Below are 24,531 nucleotides of genomic sequence, written 5' to 3'. Positions count from 1 at the left end.
AGCTCCATCTTCTGTCTTTTGGCCAGTCTTACAGATTTAGCCATTTAATGAATGGGCTTCACAAAGTATAGATTTTCATGAACTGCAGAACTGTGTCTTTAACAAAAATACTACATTAAAAAAGTTGGACTTAGATAAAACTCTCCTATTCTTAGACTTTGTTAAATTCTAAAGTGCATACTAACTAAATTGGCTGGGAATTGAAGACTTGCTGCCTTTAATTTCACCTTTATTCAAAGTTGAGAATGCCATCCATTCAGGCATCAATCTTGATTAAGTCTTTTTAATTTTCATAAGAGTACCTTAGGCTACCTTTGGACTAGTTGTTACATTTATAAACATCTGCCCTTAATAAGTAACCTAGCTATTCCAGATAATTACCAGTGAATACATCTTTGACATTTCAGCTGCCAGAGCTTATTAAAAACCAGTTGGGAAAAAAAAAACATATTTATAGTCATGAGAAGCAAATATTACCACTGTAGTTCTTATGTCAGATTTCAGTCTCTCCATTTAGAGAAATAGCAGATTCCAAGACTGGGACAGGAATGGTACAAAGTGAGTACGAAATGTTTGGACAGGAAGCAAGGAGCTGTCAGACTAGTGGGGTTAATCAAAAGGATATGAGATAATGTGAAAAGGCTCCCACTGCCTAAAGTGAACATTTGAGCAACACAAAATATAGTGGTTCTAGTAAATTAACATGTGGATTTCCTAGAAATTAATGAATATAAAGTTATACTCAGAAAAAGAACACCAGAAAATTAGTTGTCATTCTCTAAGGTGTCTATTAAGACAACTTTGTAGGAGCACCTGGGTGGCTCAGTCAGTTAAGCGTTCAGCTCTGGATTTTGGCTCAGGTCATGATCTCATGGTTCATGGGTTTAAGCCCGCGTTGGGCTCTGCACTGGCAGTGTGAAGCCTGCTTGGGATTCTCTCTCTGTCCCTCTCTCTGCTCCTCCCCAGCTCGCTGTCTCTCTAAAAGTAAATAAACTTTAAAAAAAAAAAAAAGACAACTTTGTAGTTTGACAACTGATCATTGAAGTAAAAGAATTAAATAGGTATCCTGATTTTCCAATAGAAACTGTACTTCAGTTGGACCTATTATTCTATGCTCTGGAATAATACCAGTAAATAAATATCAAATGATAGAAAAAAATATGAATTCATTTAAAGATTATCAATTGTCATTAGAATCATCAGGTAAATGGTTGATGGAGAACTGGACACCTATATGGTGACAAACTAACACCCTACTGATTACTTACATGATTCAATAAGGAAATACATCTGTGCAAAGTGGGGACCAGGCTTTCATCATCCTAACTCACACGTCCGTCTGAGCATTTCTAAGAGTGGGGCAACCACATATAACGTGTTTCCTGATGTGATGCAACGTGAAAGACTCATGGTGTATCCCAGCCAAAATTGTTTAATTGAAATGCATTCCAGTTCATTAGGAAATGTAGGTGATTTTCTCTAAGAGACTATCCAAATAAAACCAGAAGATAAGATATTTTGTAGAACAACAAGCACGTTCTTCAGCAAGGTAGTGTCATGATAAAAAGCACCACTCCAGATTAACAAACTTTAAACAACATAACAACAAGATTCAATGCACAGACCCAAAATGGATTCTGGTTTCAACAAAGCAGTTATATACAAGACATTCAGAAGATAGCAGGGGGAAATGGAATAGGGACTAGTAATAAAAAGAGATAAAACTTTATTGTTATAAAAAAGTGAACATTTTAATTAACAATTTCGCTGGAGAGAGCAATTTAAAATATTATGCATACTATAACTTTTTTCTACACACTACGATCATTTTGTCTAAGTGGGAGTAAAATGATTTTTCTTATTTTTATCTATTTGTATCTTTTGATTTGCTATATATATACATATATATACACATATATATGTGTGTGTATATATATATATGTGTGTGTGTATATATATATATATATATATATATATATATATACTGTTTTTGTAATAATGAAAGGTTAGTTTTAATTAGAAAGTATTTATAGTCCTAAGACTATGAGCCCATTCACGTATGCTGTAGCTAGATGGTCTAACGTTTCCTTTGGAACAAGTCATATTATCTCAGAGCTAATAACTGGGCCAAATTATTTTGTTCCCATTCCCAACTCTGGCAATAGAACTGCTTTTGCTAAATTATGAAGCTAAATCATGTATTCACCCTACACCAAATGATATATTCAAACACAATATGTAACTGTATCAATTATGACATCATTAGGGAGTTTAGCTTGCTTATGTATTGTCATGGGAAAAAATAGTCCTGCTTTTCACGCCTCATTAGTTGGTTTCTTTATCATGGACACCGACTTTTACAATTATCTTTCAATTTTTCTTTGACCTCTAGGAAACTGAGAGCCCAATTCTTGGTCACCAAACATACTCTTCAGGATGGTATGTTAATGAACGCCAAACTTGCTGCTGTCTATGAATTCCTTACGCAGCTTTTCTCCTTGCCCAGATTTCTTCAATTGTCTGCTCTTTTAGCTGTATATGTTAATGTGGTTAGGAACTTTTACAGAATAATGTGGGGTGTTGATTGCTTAATTAATTCAGACTGACAGAGGAAAAAAAATATCTAAGAGATATTCTAGCCAAATCACTGGCTCAATGCTATTCCTGACTGGTCTGGTCATAAGGAAGTTACTTCCCGACCTCCGTCAGGTCAGCTTCCTGTGGGAATATCTTCAGTACTACAATGTAAAAACTATTCCCCAAATGTTCATTGAAAGCTGACATTGTGGAAACAGCCATATGAAGACATTTTCTCCATGACTGGTAAAGCTACTGCTGAAGACGCTGCTTGCTATATTCTTTCACAACAAAGTCGGAGAATTTAACATTTTCTTTTCATTGCTACCTAGGGAGTTTCTGTGAGAGACTACTTCAGAAAAAGGTTTCCATCAAATAGAAACGGCTTTTTCCTTGCCAGGAATTATAATACATACATCACCGAAATTGGATCTAAAGATAAGTGCTTCGGTCCAGTTCCACAGGTCTCAATCTAAACATTCCCTATTTATCATCAGTTTTCAACGTTGCCACAGAGTCATTTTGGCAGTCCAAGGCCAAGATCTGGGAATCGAGCTAAATTTTTAAAAGAACTAATATGTGGAAAGTCTTACCTTTGCAGTAAATGCAGACTTCAAAATGATCATCACACAATGAAACCATAGTACTAAGAGAAATGGTGAATACAACAAAAACTGATTTATAAACCCTTAGCTGGAACTTGGAAGCTGAATCTTACAATTGGGTAAATAATAGAGATGAGGTAATGAGGTTTTCTATCCAGCATGTAAAAAAAAAAATTAATAAAGCTGTTCACATGAAAATCTCAAAAAAATTAGGAATTTATCAACTGGAAAAAGACAAAATATATCTAGAAAGAATAAGCCACTTAATAAACTATTAGGGCATACTACCAAATAAACTATTTCTCTGTAATTGCTATGTAAAAGGTTTAAATTAAATTAATGATGAAGAGCACTGGCTTTGGGATAGTAGGACATGGGCTTGAATGCTGGCTTTGTCATTTACTAGCTATATGACCTTAAGTAAAATAATAAGCCTCTTTTAGCCCATTTTCTGCATTCAGTATTTGTAGTTAATAATACCCCACCTGATAAAGTTATTGTGATGATTGCATGATATAATGCATGAAAACTGTTTAGTCAAGTGGCTGCAATACAGTATGTGCTTAGTAAATGGAATTATATGATGGCTGTAACGGTCACTAAAAGATCACTGAATCTCTAACATCATGAAATTCCAGGCAGTTATTTTCTTTGTGAACTCAAACCTTCCCTTTGAAAACTGCACCAGAAAACAATGTCATGTTTATATTCAGAGTCATTATAAAAGCCAAAATAAAATGGCCAAAAAACCATGGACCAGCAGAATTGAATATTATAGAAAAGAAATAACCACTTAAGAGAAAATATCATAATATCATTGGAAGAAATATTAGAAGTGGAAGAAGTGGCAAATGTAATCATGAAGACATGACAGACAGTTACCACTTATTTTGATAGCATTTGGTTATCTCATAAGTGTTTGAAAGATATGCATGATTCTATATGTACTCTGTTTTTCTTTGCCCAAGGTATTTAAACTAGTCCTCTAGAATTGGAGTCACAGAAACACGTCTATTTCTAGGCTCCATGTCACTCTTCTCCTAACTTCTAGCAGGCAAACACACCAATGCCAACACACATGCACTCACACACACTCAGAGTGGAGAGTTTTGAATCATGGGAGCTCAACAAGATGCTTTTGACTGTTAGTAAAATTATATAATCCAAGAAACACTACAATGGTTTTAACTTTCTACCCTAGTTACAGTTCAATTTTCTAATTTCAGAGTGTTAAGAACTACAGGAAGAGTTTTATATCAGTGAATTTGTTATTCTCATTCTGTAGTACATGTAATGAATTTTTAAAGAACACTTGTAATAATAAGTTTCTAAGAACATGCACACACACACAAAGAAAGAAAAGAAAAAGAAAAAAACTATAGGAAACATTGACAGGCACCTCCAGTTCCAAAAATAATTTTTGCAGAATAAATAAAGACAATGCCATTTAGTGAGGGAGTGAAAACTCAGGAGAGGAACAGGTTTTGAAGCTAATCAAGATCTAAATTTTGTTTTGGGGCACCTGGGTGGCTCAGTCGGTTGAGCATCCGACTCTTGATTTCAGCTCAGGTCATGATCCCAGGGTCATGGGATGATCCAGCCCCACATCAGGCTCCATGACGAGCGTGGAGCCTGCTTAAGATTCTTTCTCTCTCTCTCTCTCTCTCTCTCTCTCTCTCTCTCTCTCTCTCTCCCTCCCTCTGCCCCTCTCTTCCATTCATGTGCATGTGTGCTCTCTCTCTCTCTCTCTCTAAAATAAAAAAAAATGTCTTAAAAAGATCGAAATTTTATTTTAAACATGTGAATTAGGGGATCCTACAAGTCATCCATGTGGAGTTCTTATAGGCAGATCTAAATCTTAGGTGAGGGGTCTAGGCAGGAGATAGAACTCTGACCATTTTCAGCATATAATAACAGCTAACATTCATTAAGCACTTACTGTAAGCCATACACTGTTACTATACTCCTCATAATAACCCTATAACTAAGGCACTATTATCCTTATTATATAGATGAAGAAACTGAGATTCAGCAAAGTCAAATAATCTGCTTGAAGTCACACAGCTAGTAAATGGTAGAGCCAAGATGTAAAGCTCCTCAGCTCATAATCTTATTCCCCACTTTATCCTAGTATTCACAGACTCAGGACTTTAAGAGATGATGTAAGAATAAGACCTGAATATACAGCTCAGAAACATGCCCCAGTGTAAAGGTTGAGTAGAAAATAACAGAACTTTTAATGAAACCAAGGCGCTGTGAGGTCATATAAACTAGAATAGGGAAATGCTTCAAAAAGAAGCGAATGGCGGAATTGAGCTAAATGCTACTGTGAGGTTGATTACCATGAAGACCAAGAAAGGGCCATTGAATTTGGCTACACGGAGACACCAACCTCGTCAGGAGCCAACTCGGTGTCTGCAGAGGTGTGAGACCAGATTGGCAAGGGCTGAAAGTGAATGGGAGGTCGGAAAGTGGGGACAGTAATTGCGGGGTACTATTTTAGAAATCTTACCATGAATGGGAATTGACAGAGGGTGTTTATAGGGAGTTTTCTGCTTTTGAAGCTTTATGAGGTTTTTTTGGTTAGTGGTAATGATCCAATAGAAGAGTGGATAACACAAGAAGTGGAATCTTAAGAAAGAATGGGGTAAAAGGGTGCAGAGAACAATTAGAATGAGTGGCTGTGATCAAAAGAGGGCCACTTACTTCATGAAAATAGAAAGGGAGGAAGAGGAGTGGGTGTAGATGTGAAGAAGGATAAATCGTGTGGTGGAGGGAAGATGAGAGAGTTTCCAAATTAATCTGTATTGTCTTAATGAAGTGTGAGCTGAGATCATCATCTGAGAGAGTGAAAGGGTGTGGGATATAGGAAAAAAGAAGAAAGTATAATAAGTCATCTCCCTGAGTGGGAAAGTAAGCTTAATAAAGAAAAGTAATGATTGCTGAGAAGGGTTGAGGGCCAATTTGAGGGCTGTAATCATGAATTCAAGAAAAACCAATAATCCCAGCATGTGATTTTCTCCAGCAATGTTTACTTGTTCTGGCGCAGGCAGGGAAAAATGAGGATGATGACAATGATAAAAAGGGAACTTACTTTGCACCATCTTTCTAAATGTTTTATACATAACAAATGTTAAATAACTCTGTACGGCAATATTTCAAATCAAATACCAAAGAGGAGAGAGTTGAATACTTCATATAACCAAGTGACTATAATTGTATATCAGCAGTGAGAAGGTAGGGCATTGTATCAGCAGATAATAATTACTTCAAAAACCGCAAAAACAAATAATCCCATTAAAAATGGGGAGAAGATATGAACCGACATTTTTCCAAAGAAGACATCCAGATAGCCAACAGACACATGAAAGGTGCTCAACATCACTCATCATCAGGGAAAGGCAAATCAAAACCACAATGAGATACCACCTCACACCTGTCAGAATGGCTAAAATTGAAAACACAAGAAATAAGTGTTCGTGAGGATGTGGAGAAAAAGGAACCCCTTGCATTGTTGGTGGGAATGCAAACTGGTGCAGCCACTGTGGAAAACAGTATGGAGGTTCCTCAAAAAAATAAAAATAGAACTACCCTATGACCCAGCAATCACACTACTGGCTATTTACCCCAAAAATACAAAAACACTAAATCAAAGGAGTACATCACCCCTATGTTTATTGCACCACTATTTATAATAGTGAAACTATGGAAGCAGCCTAGGTGCCCATCAATAGATGAATGGATAAATGAGATGTCACACACACACACACACACACACACACACACACACACACTGGAATATTATTCAGTCATAAAAAAGAATGAAATCTTGCATTTGCAACAACATGGATGGAGATAAAGACTATAATGAAATAAGTCAGTCAGAGAAAAACAAATACCATATGATTTCATTCATATGTGGAATTTAAGGAACAAAACAAACAAGCAAAGAGAAAGAGAGAGAGAAAACAAGAGAACAAACTGATGGTCACGAAAGGGGAAGGCGTAGAAGGATGGGTGAAATAGATGATGAGGATTAAAGAGTACATTATAATCACTGTGTAATAAATAGTATTGTTGAATTTCTAAATGTACACGTGAAACTATTATGACATTGTATGTTAACTACACTGGAATTAAAATTAAAAACTTAATAAAAAATAATTTCTTCTAAGAAACCAAGAGAAATTATTTGAAAACAGCCAGGGAACACTGGAAAGCAAGGAAAACATTGCCCATTGATGACTCTGGGGTAAATAACTTCAGGGAAACTGGTGTCCTCAAGGACAGCCAGATTTTAATTTAGCAAGAAGATTAAAAAGAACACTCAGAGATGTTTAAGATGCAGTGATGTTTGCTAAACAGAAATAAAGAGTTCCAGAAGATACACACACAGGTTTAGTAGAAAGGGAAGGGATAATGGGAAGATTAGATTCATTTTGATGATGGCTAGAGTAAGGTGGGAAGGAAAGTCTGGGTAATACTGTTTGAAAAGGATACTCACACCTGAGCCTAACTGGGCCTAACATGTGAGAGAAAATACAAGTTCTGAAAGTATCTGGAAGTTCTAGCATGCTGTCATGGAATGTTCAGCTCGAATTCTGGAGTTGGATATTCAGCGTTAAATCAGAAAAGCAAGAATCAGGAGCGCCTGGGTGGCTTAGTCAGTTAAGCACCCGACTTTGGTTCAGGTCATGATCTCACTTTCTGTGAGTTTGAGCCCTGCATCAAGCTCTGTGCTGACAGCTCAGACCCCGGAGCCTGCTTCAGATTCTGTATCTCCCTCTTTCTCTCTCTCTGCCCCTCCCCCACTCGTGCTCTGTTTCTCTCTTCTCTCTCTCTCTCTCTCTCTCTCTCTCTCCAAAATTAGTTAATTAATTAAAAAAATAAAAGCAAGAATCATTTTAGGTATTTTGAATAGGAAGGGACTTAAATCTGGGAGTCAGGGACTTGAAAACTGTTGCAAGTGTAGGAGTTGCAGAAAGACAGCAATGATGAGCTCAACTGCTGATAGCAATGAAAGGGGTCATTCTCAGGACACAAAGTTTCAGGATGCCCATTACTTTCTCACTGAAACAGTGTCTTTACTTCTCCCTAACTTCTAAATCTAATGAAAGTGCCTCTCGTTGACAGAATCTAAACAGGAAACTTGCTGACAGGCAGTCTAGAAAATGTGGTTTTCAGGATTCCAGTCCCTGAATACAGAGGAGAGAAGTGAAGGGGGAAATAGCACTGTGTTACCAACATAGGATCCCACAAATGACATAACACAACTGACATGACCTCTCTCTTCCTCCCACCCTCCCTCGGTCTCTTTTTCTCTCCCCACTTCATACCCTCTCTGTCCTGGAATTACAGAAAGTTATTGCAGTCCTGGCCATGTCTCTTTCCCTTATACTTCCTCATCCCCATCTAAACAATCACAAAGTTCTACCAATTCTGTCTCCTCCACTTGTCATCACATGTTATACTCACCGAGGTCAATCTCACCTCCAGGCTTTCACTCTCTCTGTTCTCTCCAGCTTCCTCCTTCAAACCCACACTGCCTTTCTGGGCTCATTTCTACCCTTTATTCAGATATTAGTTTGTTACAACTTACTTCCGAAAGCCCTCCCTCGTATCCACCCAAGAGGTTTGATGCCCCTTTCCTGCACTTTCATAATTCCTATACTTCTCCCATGATAACTCATATTATATTTTTAGTTAGTTGCTTGTTATTTCTCTCTTCCATAGAGAGAGACTTGGACTCTATTAAGACAGAGACCATATCTTCCTTGTTTCTATTTTAACCTCCGCGTCTTTCACACAAGTCCTTAACAAATATCTGTGGAAGGAAGGAAGATAGTGTTATGAATTGATTTTGTTCACCCCAAATTCATTCATATGTTAAAGTGTTAACCCTCAATGTGACTGTATTTGGAAACAGAGCCTTTAAAAAATTAATTGAGGGGAGGGGGGTGCCCAGGTGGCTCAGTTGGTTAAGCGTTAAGACTGTTGATTTCCGTTCAGGTGATGATCTTACCGTTCATGAGATTGTTTGCCACATGGGACTCTGTGCTGACAGTGTGGAGCCTGCTTAGGATTCTCTCTCCCTCTCTCTCTGCCCCTCCCCTGCTTGGACACTCTCTCTCAAAATAAATAAATAAACATTTTTTTAAAGTAATTAAGGTTAGGTGAGTTAAAAGGATGGAACCTTAATCCACTAAAACTGGTGTCCTTATCAGAGGAAGAAACATGAATGATATGTGTGCACAGAGAAAGGGCTATGTCAGGATACGGCAAGAAGGGGGCCATCTGCATGCCAAAGAGAGAGGCCTTGCCTTAATCTTGGAGCTCCTGCCTCCAAAGCTGTAAGAGAATTAATTTCTGCTGTTTAAGCTACCCAGTCTGTGGTATTTTGTTATGGCAGCCCTAGCAGACTAATACAGATGGGAAGGGAACAGAAAGAAAGAAAAGAGAAAAGGAGGAAAGAAAAATGATAGGACTTCACCTTTATTTCTTTATTAGAGTTTCATTGATATAATATGGTCACATTTCAAAATTCACACATCTGGAACAGAGTATGTACCTGGTTTGTAAGGAATTCCTGACATATTTATTTATACTGGTTTTCTTTATATGCTCATTGATGTGAAATGAAAATGTAAGAAAATACACTGCATCAAGAAAAATTGCATCACTACATCAAGAAAAATTGGCAACTATTTTCCCTTTCAAAAATAATTTGACAGGATACTGAATCCTTGAAAGGTAAGATTTATAGTAAGGATAAATGGTGAAAGTGTATCCCTAGTCTAGGTCTCTTTTACATGACCCATCCCCAAAACATGTAAAAATCAAATTATCAAATACACCAAACCTCTTGTGTTCCAGGCCCAAGTTTATCTTTTCCTAGAAGAAGCTTTTATTAAATCATATAAAAATTTGATAAGACTGAATTATTTTTTTTCTTGGCACTTTGTTTCTTAAGATGGCAATCTATATTTGCATTGTCCAATACAGTAGCTACTAACTGCATGCAGCTATTTAAATTTAAATTCAAATCAATTAAAATTAAATGAAATTTATTATTTACTTCCTCCATTTCACTAGTAACATTTTGAGTGCTCAATAGTCATATGTGCCTGCAAGATGCCTGGGCAACTCTTGGTTGAGCAACGAACTCTTGGTTTCAGCTCAGGTCATGATCTCATAGGTTCATAAGATCAAGCCCCGGGTCGGTGCTGACACTCTGGAGTCTGCTTGGGACTCTCTCTCTCTCTCTCTCCCTCTTTCTCTGCTCCTCCCCTGCTCGCTCTCTCTCTCTCTCTCAAAATAAATAAACTATAAAAAAACAATCATATATATATACCCAATATTTACCATATTGGGCAGTGCAAATCATGGCAGAACGTTATTTTAGATGGCACTGATCTAGATCAATAGTTTAATACAAAGGAATACCTTGGAGGGTAGAGATTCAGATGGGTCAATTAATACTGGGAGATAGGCTGAGTATTGTTCTCTTCACGCCCTTTCCCTTTTACCCCCTTTAACAGGAAGTTAGATTTTCATTACCCACACTAGAAAACTCAATTCAAAATGACATAAACAACAAAGGATTTTATTTACTCACATAACTTGAAAATTCAATGGGAGTTCAGGAATGGTTTGATCAAGGTGCTGGCTCCACTGTTCTCTAATTCTTCCACAGTCTTGTGTTAACAGTTTAACCCTTAGCCTAATTTCTCACAATGTTTACAATTGACTGCAGCAATTCTGGACCTGTACCCCACATCATTTAGAGAAAGTTTTTCTCTTCATCCTACCTCAGAATAAATATCCTTTATTTCACTTATTTCACCCTGTTTGGCCCAATTAATATTAAGCAAAAATAATGTTCAGGTAAATAACATGAACCGATAGTCAAAGGACTAGTGAATGATCTAACCATCATGGCAGCCATATCATACTAGGCAAATTTGCTTAGGCCTGCGAAGGCTTACTCTGGGAACCAGGATGAAGTCAATACCCTTCCCTCCACCCAAAAACAAACAAACAAAAAACTCCACAGCTGCTATGCAATAGAGAAGGTAGTTCTCCAAAAGAAATTAAGTGCTATCGCAAATGGGAGGTATGGATGCTGGGCAGGCACCCAACATATGTGCCCTTAAATACTCATATAAAATACGTTTAGAGAGGCTTAAAACTAAGTCCAGGGTACCTAGGTGGCTCAGTCGGTTAAGGGTCCAATTTCAGCTCAGGTCATGATCTCATGGCTCGTAAGTTCAAGTCCCACATAGGGCTCTGTGCTGACAGCTCGGAGCCTGGAGCCTGCTTTGGATTCTGTGTCTCCCTCTCTCTCTGCCCCTCCCCTGCTCATAGTCTCTCTCTATCTCAAAAAAATAAATAAACATTTAAAAAAATAAATAAAATAAAACTAAGCCCAAAGGTTATGTTTACCTTTGGTTTTGAGAGATACGTTAAGTCCAAACCTGCAAAAGGTCAGAGATTTTATGCTACTTTACAAGTGTACAAGTTAGCCTACCATGGTTATATATGCACGTGTATGTATATCTATATATATGCATACTGACAGAAATACCAGACTTTAGGATCAGAGAATAGACCAGTTATTACATTTATTACAGCACAAAGAGCACCCAGAGTAGCATCCTGCATTGGTTCCCCTTGCCCCAATTCCCACAGGGTGACACATCGGGGACCAGATTTTCACCTATACATGCATCAGGGTTTGGGCCATAAGAGAGGATCCTTCAAATTATGAGATTCATAGCTTAAATAGGGTGGCTGCTACATGGATTCCGATCCCCCTCTGCTGAGAAAGAGAAACAGTACTTTATAACCCTGGAAGGTAAGTGAATGTTCCTCCAAGAAAGATAAGTTTCCGTGTATCTTTGGAGCAATTCACAACCGCTAGCTTCCAAGACCTTTGCTATTCAAAAACATGCCCCTTGCTCCAAAATCCCAGAGCCTGCAGAAATATGAGAATATTCATGGAGAATTATCTTCCAAAAGCATATTAGCAAATTAACCTCGAATTTAGCATCCACACCACTGTTTGCAACCATTTCCTCAAACATTTACCACAACATTATCAAGTTTATAAGGTAAAATTTTATCTCAAAATGTTATTAAAACAAAAACTTTGTATTTTTGTTCTAATTTACACTTCTTGCTAATCAAAAAAAAAAAATATATATATACATATATATATGCATATATATATGTATATATATATTTGTTGTTGTTGTTGTTATTAAATTGCCAACTTAGGTCCTTTGCCCATTTTTCTAGTGTTCTAATCGTCATTTAGCACTGATTTATAGAATTTTTAACAATCTTTCCCTGGGATCCTCTGAAAGCAAAACCTGAAGAAAAAGGTTAATGTAGGCATGATGTATTCAGGAATGTGATCCTAGAAAGTAAGGATAAAGGGCAGTAGAATACATATGGAAGAAGGAAACATCATTACAAAGACTAGTTTTCAAGTTGCAAATGGAAGAAATTCAGATTTTCTAAAAAAAAAGAAAATCTTACAGGATGTGTCTCAGAAAGGAAAGGAGAGGCATTTACCTTTAGGCTCATGTACCCCAATGGTCCAAGGTGATCTTGCTTAGTGCGAACTCTCCCACACTTCCTGGCATTTATGTATGCTTGAGTGTTGGTTGGATGTTTCCTATGGGTCCCCAAACCTCAGTGTCAGTGAAGCTCCAGGGCAGGAAGCGAGAGACCCACAACATGGGCCTGGGGTGAGCCTGTGTCCAGATATAACCTCAAAATCAGTCAAACGACAGTCCAGAATCACAGCAGTGATTAGACTGCTAGCTGAGGCTGAAAGGATGTGCAACTGTGCACAAAAAGCATGCTGCGTACCAGCGAGCACAGTACCAGCAGGCAGTGTATGAGTAGCATACCATTGAGCACCCCGTAAGGCGGAAGTTCTTTCCAGCTTCCCTATCAATGAAACGTCTGTCCTCTTGCTCCAGGTTTTAAATTAGGGTAGGAAAAATCCTCTAATAACTTCTCTGGAATTCTCTGGAATTCTACCACTAAAGTTTTTTTTTTTATTTTATTTTATTTTATTTTATTTTATTTTATTTTAATGTTTATTTACCTTTGAGAGACAGAGAGAGAGAGACAGCACGAGCAGGGGAGGGGCAGAGAGAGAGAAGGAGACACAGAATCTGAAGCAGGCTCCAGCCTCTGAGCTGTCAGCACAGAGCCTGACATGGGACTCAAAATCATGAACCATGAAATGATGACCTGAGCCAAAGCTGGACACCCAACCAACTACTCAAGCGTTCCTCTACCACTAAAGTTTTAATCCAGCATCAGAGATGGATGAGGAGGTTCAATTAGCATCACCTTGAATTTCTGGCAAAGATTTCAGTGGTTCCTGTGAAACATTTCCAAAGGGTACCATTTTATTCAAAATTTCTCTATCCCTTTGTATCTGACAACAGATTGTACTTATCAGAGTCCATTTGTACAAGTAACAATGTTTAGAGATCCTGAATGTAATCTCAGGCAGCAATAAAGCCTCATAAACAAATTTGAGAAAAGGCCAAACATGCTGTTTTTACTGTTTGTGTATAAATTGGGTTCAACTTCATGATTCAAAGGGATGAAACATAAAAATGTGATTGTCATCAACAAAAACTATGTATACCCTTTAGAATGAAGCTCTACCCTAAGCCATACCTTAATAACTCAATCTGTGGTTGGGGTTACCAAATATCTCACTACTAGAGTTAAGACCATCTAGTCCCTGAACTAAATTGAGAATATATTTGAAGAAGAATAAAGTCAAACCTGGAGTCGTCCAATTAATTCTTCTTTGTATGGACCCTGGGAAACCTTTAAACATTAAACATAAGGATTTGCCGCAGGGTAAGCAACTTGTCTGGGCCTAAATTCAAGAGGTAAGGCCCTGTAGGACACTTACAGCAATATATTTTCTTTATAGAGCCAAACTTAAAGACAATTGGTAAAAATCAGTCAGTACCACACTAATGCTGGGCTTCCCCATTAGACTCCTTCCTATTTTCAAATAGCCCAAGAAAATATTCTTGCTTGCCTGCACTCTCCACTCTTATCTGGGCATTTGGAAAAGTAAAGTGACAGAAGGAAGGAACTGTTACCATCAACTCCCAGGATTTGATTTTTTCCTGCTCATTTCTATGGTGCTGGCAAGAGTTGAGTACATGAGGCAGACAGAGTCTATGCATTGAATGTGCCCTATTTACTTAAATTCACACTAATATTTAAATCATTTTAAAATGGGAATTCTGTCATCTCTTGTAACATAGTGGTCTTTGGGAATCCTGTTGTTGTTGTTGTTTTAATGCTATCTTGACCCAGCTTTGAGGCTCTGGCCACCCAGCTCCCCTTTCTTGAGCATCAGTGAAGTCCACACCCCAACCCTTATCAACTTCTCACACTCAGGTCCACTGTGTACTATCACTAATTGCCCCAGAACCAGGCACAGACAACTAGGGAGAGCCCCTGTGCCCCAGAGCCAGCTGAACTTATTCAAATTGGTCATCCAGAGGGAGCCATGGAAACCTAGCTACCCCCACCCAATTTGCCTACAGTTCCAGCTGGCTGTTACTCTATTACCTGGCGCAATCCCCTAGATTCTCTCAGGAGTTACAAATAGCAAAGAGTTGTGCCTTTCATCTATCCCACTGGGCCATGTTTTTTCCTGCCCCAAAAGAATCTTTAAATCTTATCAAACACCTCTGTAGTCACACCACCAATCAAAAACAAAATGCAGACTTTCTCTCGTCACGTTCTTAAAGAATGAAGCCTTGGGGCGCTGGGTGGTTCAGTCAGTTGAGCTTCCAACTCTTGATTTTGGCTCATGTCATGATTCCCAAGATCATGGGATCAAGTGCCGAATCAGGCCAGGCTCCATGTTGAGCATAGAGCCTATTTAATATTCTCTGTCTCTCCCTCTCTCCTTCTGCCCCTCCCCTGCTCTTGCTTGCACTCTCTCTAAAATTAAATCAATCAATTAATTTAATTAAAAAAAGAATGAAGGCTCATTTTTAAAGGAAAAGCCACAGCCTATTTCCATTTTATGTGAAATATCAAGAAGGGCACCGGAATCAAGCAATTCAAGCCACCACATCTAAAAAGTTACTTCATCTATGCCTCAATTCTCAACTTCCCCCCTATGAAGACAAATCTTTTTAAAAAGGAATCTCATTATGTCATCTTCTTAACCTGAAGATGATGTAATGGTACATTTTGTTCATGTAACTTTTAGTCCTTAAAATAAACTTTGAAATCTAAAAATAAAAACATAAAGAACAAACAGCCATGTAGCCCTCTCCATTACCCCTTTCAGGAACAGGACCTTATCTCTTGAAGCTCTGTGGCAAATGTCCAAGGATTACACAGAGCTAGTATCTGACTCTGCAGGTGCTGAATCTTTCCACTTCCCCTGAAACTTTCAGTTTTTCCACACATAGTCTGTTTTGACAAAGAACCATTAGGAATAAATGCTTTTTACAGCAACATCCTATAATAAAATGCATTAGCTCATTTCTGCCTTTGGATACCATCCATGCGTCCAACATGGGATGACACTGTGCAAAATCCCCAATGGAGCTGGCAGCCTGTGTGGCTCACCTTGTGAGGATGAAACAAAGTCACCTTCCCCAGGACCACAGAGATTAAATTAAGAAGAAAAAAAAAAGGCCAAACATAAAAAGAGCTGGATAATTCATTATCCTAGAACTTTGGGTGAAGAGTTCTCCTTCATTTTCCTTCCTAGATACATAGGAAAACAGCTGACCCTGTCCTGTGGAGACTTTTACCAAGTCCCCATGACCCTGCAAATTTCTTCATTACAAAGATGTAAATATGAGGGAACAGAGCTGCTCTGTCAGTCTATGGTTGTTTATATTTTTTAAACTCTTAAATACAGAGTTTGGAGGAAAAAACATTCAGCTGGGGTTAATGGAATGAACACAGTGAAAGGTAAACTTCAAAGTGAAAATCCTAAGGATTGAAGACTTGAACTTTTAAACTTTTCTTCCTCTATTAGAATGAAATGAGGGGCAATTTAAATGGTTTCCCTGCGGCTCCTGACTGGCTCCATCAGAAGAGCATGTGACTTTTGATCTTGGAGTTGTGAGTTCAAGCCCCACGTTGGGTATAGAGATTACTCAAATACATAAATTTAAAACATTTTTTAAACAAACAAACAAACAAACAGTAAATGGTTCCCCTAAAGAGTATTGGTGTCATTCCCATCACTGTGGTTTCTTAAGAAAAGTGCAGTCAATTAAGGATTGTAGTTGCATAAACAAGGATAGAAATAAAATGCTGAGCATGATACCTGATATACAAACAACTCTCATATTTATTATTATCATCATCATCATTTTCATTATTAGCATTATTTCCCCACAGGCTTTCCCTACCCACACAAACTTCTATAAATGCTTTCTTAGGCTCAACTATCTAATCATATCAAACTAACCCTGGCCTAAAAGTCCTTAAGTTTTAGGCCATGACCTTTAAGCAATTAATAGAGAAAGTATTTGCCATGTCATCGTTTCTCCACAATTCTGTGGTTAAAGATAATCATTCTGCGCCAAAAAACGTGTTATGAAGAAAAGTAAGTAGAAATTCTTTCTGTCCTAATATGTAGACATCACGGTTTTCCTTTAAAATTCAAAGAAAAAAATTCATGAAAAAAATATTTTGCATTTCTGTCTACACTTGTCAACATCTCTAAAATTAGCAATCAATAACTCAGGTGGCCCCAATGGTATACAAATCATGGAATGTGATTTGCACTCCCCTCTGTGTGCAAATACAGCATGTTCTGCTAACAGAAGGTCAGCTGTTGACAGCAGAGCCATTAAAACATAAGTGATCTTTCATTCCAGATCTCCTTGAAATTATTTTGCCAAGGAAGTGGAGTTGCAGTATCCTCTAGGTTAGGAGGGAGGACATAGAGGGGAAAATTAAAAAAAGACACAGGGGCGCCTGGGTGGCGCAGTCGGTTAAGCGTCCGACTTCAGCCAGGTCACGATCTCGCGGTCCGTGAGTTCGAGCCCCGCGTCGGGCTCTGGGCTGATGGCTCGGAGCCTGGAGCCTGTTTCCGATTCTGTGTCTCCCTCTCTCTCTGCCCCTCGCCCGTTCATGCTCTGTCTCTCTCTGTCCCAAAAATAAATAAAAAACGTTGAAAAAAAATTTAAAAAAATAAAAAAATAAAAAAAGACACAGAAAAATTGCTTGAATTGTTATAGGCCTCTCTCCTACATCCAGCTATTTGTGGAGCACAATTGTACAAATGTTCCCAGAACTGATCCTTTATAAACTCCAGCTTACCTAATGGTTACTAAAGAATATATAGTTATAGATTGTATTTCAGAATGACAAACCTAGAAAATACTCTTCCTTGCTAAATTGTAAAAGGCAAGAAAATAGTACACAGTTATCATACCAGAGGAAACTACACTGGAAATATTTCCAACCAAAGACTAATTATGCTAATGAACCCAAGGAACCATATTAGCTTTCAAATTTAGTTGAGAGCGGTCTCCCATTATTTTAACTTTGTATTCTTCTGATTAAACTACTGATGTGGAATTTTTCTGAAAATTTAACAACATAAATGCAAGGCAGTTTTACTATATAACTAATAAATATCAAGATCTCAGAAACAAACTAGAGATTCCCCAAACTTATCAGAGTAACTGAGACAAGAATAATATCTTTTACCTGAGTAATACTGCCCAAACTTTAAGGAAATGGAAATTATTGCCTAGAGAAGAAAAAAGCACAGGTTTTCCTGTTTTCTAGAACCTGAGTTTATAAGAAGAATATGGCAACCTTCTGGGAAGAAAAGAAAATATGGCAGACTGATAGCTGTCCACTAAGAAATAATGTATCTTCCCTTCTTCCACCAGCTGCAGTTGTGAAATGGCTGCCCAGCCTGGGACTGAACTACCCAATGGCACCCACGCCCTTAGAGTGGCCCTATGATGACACCCACATCTTCACCATTGGACTATAGCAAAAATTATTTAATTTCCATATCACTTGCTCACATGGAATTCCTTAGCCCGCAACTTTTGCTCTTTCCCCTTTCTTCTTCTTAAGCTACTTGTTGAAAGTCACTTGAAAAGTCACTTGGAAGTTGCTTGTTGGCCACTGGAATGCCACTGTTCATTCACCTGGATCGTAAAATGCCTGCATGGAGTAGAACCAGTTGCCAACCTGAAGAACTTACCCCAGAGAAAGTGAGAAAGAAAGAAATTACAATCTTTCAGCCATTATATTTTGGAATTTCTTTGTTCAGAAAAAAGTAGGAAATGGGAAATGATGGGAAGAGGACAACCAGAAGAACCAGAGGAGATGGTTTTCCAAATCCTGGCATTACTTAAGTAACTACCAATGTGAGATAGAATTCCTAAATCATTTCAATCTATTCAACAATAAATAATTATTGACTTTATGGTCTTTATACAGATTATATGGTATGTGTATGTATATATACACACACACACACACACACCGTAGGATACTCAGAGTAAACGTAGGTAGGTTAATAAGGAAATACACTGGTTGAAATGAAAGAATTTTCCAAACGGGAAAATAGTACAAGACACACTAAAGGAACAAACTGAATAGCAAATGATTGAAGAATGCCCTTGGCCATATTGGAAAGTATCAAGGCATGAGGCTAAAAGTGATTAGATGGTGACACCTGGAAGTAGGAATTAGAGGACCTTGAAGACCAGGCTCAGGACTTTATATGTCATGAGTAATAACAGAAAACCACCGTAAGGTCCTGATGAAGAAAAGCAATGAAATAAAAACAGTTCTTGTGGAATGCTTTCCTTGCCATAGTGAGCAAGGATCTGAAACGTGTGAATGAGAGCTATTGAGACACAATATGGAGATTCCATAGGAAGCTTCTAGTGCCTGAAGAAGAGTGATACTGTAGATAGGGAAAGAAAGGGTGATTCCTGAATTAATCTAGAGGAAAACCCAGGATTTGGCATATAATAGGATGCATTTGCCAAAGGAGAAGAAATAATTAGAAATAGCTTTGAGGTTGAGACTGGAGAATGTATTTGCATTGTTATAGTATCATAAGCAAACAGAAATTATTTTTTGTCTTGGTCTCATTATAGAAAATTGAAACACTCATGGTCACAGATCATTTTTCATCATAATTTTCTTTTGCTTTTCATACAGAATGAAATTTAGCTGGAACTTTTTGTTTCAGTCACCTTACATCATCTTACCACACATGCACACACACACACGCAATTACTCAAACATTTTTTTGAAAGGCAACATATATGGTTTTCATATACAAACATTCAGCAAGTATCTATTGTGCAATTTTAATTTATCTCTCCATCATAGTCTCCCATTCTCCAACACTTCCAAGCACAATAAGCTCTAGCCTTCCCAAGTGACGTGCCACTTCCTGAATATTTTTTCATGCCTCTGTGAAAGCACATGATTCTAGATGATGGTCCTTCTATGAAATACTCATCATTCTCCTGGTTCACCTAGAAAGTGCCAGCTCATTCTTCAAACACAGATCATTGGTTCTTCCTCTGATGCTTGCCTCACATCCCTTCCTCAACAAGAATTTTTGATACTGCGCTGAACTTCAAAAGAAAAACAAAAAGTCTTCAGTACACAGAGATAAAATGTCATCTCTCAAGGAGCTCACAGTCTAACAGAGTGACAAACATACAAATAAGCAATTACAATACACTATGAGATGTTCTATAATAAAGGCAGGGTTTGAACAAGGTAAAGTAGAAAACATTAAGGAAAGAATCATTTTCCTTTCTTTGTGGAAGGCAGGAAAGGTTCCTTCTCATTACAGTCTGTACATATCCCTAATTGTAATAGTTGCCTGGTTTGTATAATTATTTTTGTGTCTGTGTGTTATCAGATCAGGTATTGTGACAAGCAGATGCCAATATGGCATACAAGAAATTTGTTGGGGGTCAAGTTTATGAAACATAAAGAAGGAGAACGACCTGGCAAAGAAAGCTTCTATACATAATTCACGGCTGACATCTATGATTGGAAAGGAGAAGGAAATGGCCCTGGGTAGGAAGAATTTCAGACCACAGGGCAGCACTAAGAAAGTCTTGCCCAGGCAAATGGGGAAATCCAGCACAAAGATTACCTGTGGAGGACTCCTGCTTAAGGCAAAAATGGTCAGGGCTAGCACCTCCAAAATTCTCAATCATTGACTGGGAGCTACTTGGGGGGAACTTGACCTCAGCTCTAATACTGCTTTAAGTCCCCAAGGCACAGCAGTCGTCAGATAACTATAAGGAGCAGCAGGTTCTGTCTCAAAGGGATTGCTGAGAAGTACACCTTCATGGCTGCTCCAGTCCTACTTGCTAATATGCTGAATTCTTCCAAGCCACAAATCAAGTCATGGTCTACTTGTGTTTCCAGCATTTATTATAGTGCTTAAAACTCAGTAAGTACACAACAAATGCTTGATGAAATGATAGTTTTAGATGCAATAGGGTGAGCTAGGCATTATGAATGTAAAATGTATAAAAATGTTTTACTTATTTGATCACAAAGTCTTACAAAAATATAAAAGACACCATTAGGCATCAAAATCTGGGTGACACAGGAAAAGGAACAAGTAGAGATTGCTACAGATCCATAAGTCTTACACAGAATGGGCCCAGTGGCAGGTCTAAAGGCCTGCCAAATTCCAGATTCCCAAAGACATCTGGATAATAGACTTTTGTTATAGCTTTACAGAAATTAACTTAGGAATGTGTTTGGCCCATGCTAGGATAGCTCTGGAGGTTGAGTATGATAGATGTTCAAGGCTAAGTGTACTGAGTGTACAGTGCCTTGTACCTTTGAAATCAGATTGTACATTGTGCAACTCTGAAATTTATGAGATCTGACATGATCCTTGCTCACTCAAACTTAACAAGTGCAACTGTGTGTCTATTAGTAAATTCTATCTGAGGGTTCCATAAACTTATACCTCCATCTATCCCTAAATAGCACTGTGACTTCTCTATTGTAGTTCTGATTGAAATCACTTCTTTTTTTTTAAAGGTTTTTTTTAATATTTTTTTAAATTTATTTCTGAAGGAGAGAGAGAGACAGAGCATGAGTAGGGGGAGGAGCAGAGAGAGAGGGAGACACAGAATCCGAAGCAGGCTCCAGGCTCTGAGCCATCAGCACAGAGCCTGATGCAGGGCTGGAACTCACGAACCGTGAGATCATGACCTGAGCCGAAGTCAGATGCTTAACCGACTGAACCACCCAGGTGCCCCTGAAATCACTTCTTTATGTTCACCTGAGATAATTAAATCTTGTTTTATTTACCTAAATGATATCTGCATATGTCTCTTCAGAAAACTAAGCTTATTATTAACATTTTCAGTATAATGGTTATGCAGGCTGGTAGCAACAGTGATAGATACAAAAACTTTGACACCAAGAAAAACAAAAGCAAAGATGAACTATTAGGACTTTATCAAGATAAAAAGCTCTGCACACTGAAGAAAAAAATCAATAAAAGCAAAAGGCAACCTACAGAATGAGAGGAGATATTTGCAAATGACATATCTAATAAAGAATTAGTATTCAAAATCTATAAAGAACTTATCAAACGCAACACCCAAAAAACAAACAATCCAGTTAATAAATGGGCAGAAGACATGAGCAGACACTTTTCCAAAGAAGACATCCAGATGGCTGACGCATGGAAAGATGCTCAATCTCACTCATCATTGGGAAAATACAAATAAAAACCATAGTGAGATACCACCTCACACCCATCAGAATGGCTAAAATTAACAACATAGGAAACATGTTCACAAGGATGTGGAGAAAGGGGAACCCTCTTGAACTGTTGATGGGAATGTAAACTGGGGCAGGCACTCTGGAAAATAGTATGGATGGTCCTCAAAAAGTTAAAATAGAACTACTATATGACCCAATAATTGCACTACTAGGTATTTACACAAAGGATACAAAAATACTGATTAAGAGGGGCACATGCACCCCAATGTTTATAGCAGCATTATCAACAATAGCCAAATTATGGCAAAAGCCCAAATGTCCATTTAGTGATGAATGGATAAACAAGATATGATATAGGAGCGCTGAGGTGGCTCAGTTGGTCAAGCATCTGACTCTTGATCTTGGCTCAGATCATGATCTCACAGTTCATGAGATCAAGCCCCACACTGGGCTCTGTGCTGATAGTATGAATCCTGGTTGGGATTCTATCTCTCCCTCTCTCTCTATACCCTTCCCCATTCATTCTATCTCTCTCCACCCCTCCCCATTCATTCATTCTCTCTCTCTCTCTCTTTCTCTCTCTTTCTCTCTCTCTCTCTCTCTCTCTCTCTATATATATATATATATATATATATATATATATTTCTCTCTCTCAAAATAAATAAATAAACTTAAAAAAATTAAGATGTGGTATACACACACACACACACACACACACACACATATACACACAATGGAATATTACTCAGCCATGAAAAAGAATGAAATCTCACCATTTGCAATGACATGGGTGGAGCTAGAGTGTATTATGCTAAGTGAAACAAGTCAGTCAAAGACAAGTACCATATGATTTCACTCATATGTAGAATTTAGAAACACAATAGATGAACATAGGGGAAGAAAATAAAAGACAGGGGAAGTCAAACCATAAGAGACTCTTAACTATAGAAAACAAATTGAGGGTTGATGGAAGAATATGGGTGGGAAATGAGCTATATGGGTGATGGGCATTAAGGAGGGCACTTGTTATGATGAGTATTGAGTACTATATGTAAGGAATGAATCACTAAATTCTACTCCTAAAAGCCAATAAATATTATACTACATGTTAACTAACTTGGAAGTTAATAAAAACTTGAAACAAAAAATAAAAATAAAATATAAATATAAAAACAAAACAAAAACTCTGAGACCTATTATAGCTACATCTCTGAGAAGAAAGTTCTAGATAAGGGAGGGCAAGGGAATGAAACCATGATGTCTAGTTGCTTTCCTGAGCTTCTCTGATTTGAGATGACTAAGACCTAGATACAAATGATACAACGTAAATTTTTTCAGTGAAGAATAAGTTATATGCCATTAACTCTCAAATCTCTGGGTCATCTGGGTAGAAGTAATAAAAACTTCCAATGGTCCAGTAATTCCTAGACACAGTGACATGAGACTCATAAAAACTTGAGGAATGATAGGAGGTATATAACAAAGGTTGAAATCAGTATAAAGATTTGTACCACCTTAAGAGTCATATGATGGGTTGGGGCCATCCAAAAATGCTTGAAGAAAGAGGTATATGTAAGCCTAGTTCATAAAGAAAACTCATAAAAGGGGTGAGCATTATGACAAAAAAGAGTTGCAGAAATAGAAGACAGCTTCCCATGATCTAAATATAGTAAGGAAGTCTTTGAAAAGAATGTTGATAAATTATTTGTTCATTTATTTTGTCTTCTTCCAAAAAGAATTTGTGGCAGCATATTGGAATATTATATTGAGATCAAATTGTATAGGGCCAGGAGGCAATAGTATTTCTTTATTATTCTATGAAGAATGAATAATGTCAGTCAGAATTATATTTGATGAATTTCCATCTTTCAGCAAAGTGTGGAATGATTAGATGTTAAGATATAAAAGAAAAAGAGTACACACACACACACACACACACACATGCATGCACACACTTACATAGGTGGATGCCCAAACATTAATTTCTAAAAATCACCCTTAAAATAAACATCTTTTCACAAGTAAAATAAATGTACTTGTGTGCATCTATAATATAAACTGTTTCCTTTTATGCTGTAACTTGTGAGAGTTACAAATAGATGCATATGAAAGTAGTCTGAACCACCAACATTTTTCATAGTGCTAGAAAAAACAATCCTAAAATTTGTATGGAAACACAAAAAGACCCCAATAGCCAAAGCTATCCTGAAAAGAAAAACTAAATTGGATGCATCACAATTCCAGATTTCAATGTATATTACAAAGCTGTAGTCATCAAGAGAGTATTATACTGGCACAAAAACAGACACATAGATCAATGGAACAGAATAGAAAATCCAAAAATGGACACACACACAATTATATGGTCAATTAATCTTCGACAAAGCAGGAAAACAATATCCGACGGAAAAGACAGTCTCTTCAACAAACAAATGGTGTTGGGAAACTGGACAGCAACATGCAGAAGAATGAAACTGGACCACTTTCTTACACCATACACAAAATAAATTCGAAATGGATGAAAGACCTAAATGTGACACAGGGAACCTAAATCAAAATTCTA

Source organism: Panthera uncia (assembly GCF_023721935.1).
Source record: "Panthera uncia isolate 11264 chromosome B2 unlocalized genomic scaffold, Puncia_PCG_1.0 HiC_scaffold_24, whole genome shotgun sequence".
Taxonomy (NCBI): Eukaryota; Metazoa; Chordata; class Mammalia; order Carnivora; family Felidae; genus Panthera; species Panthera uncia.
The sequence above is the reverse complement of the archived record's forward strand: the minus strand, read 5'-3'. Positions refer to the sequence as shown.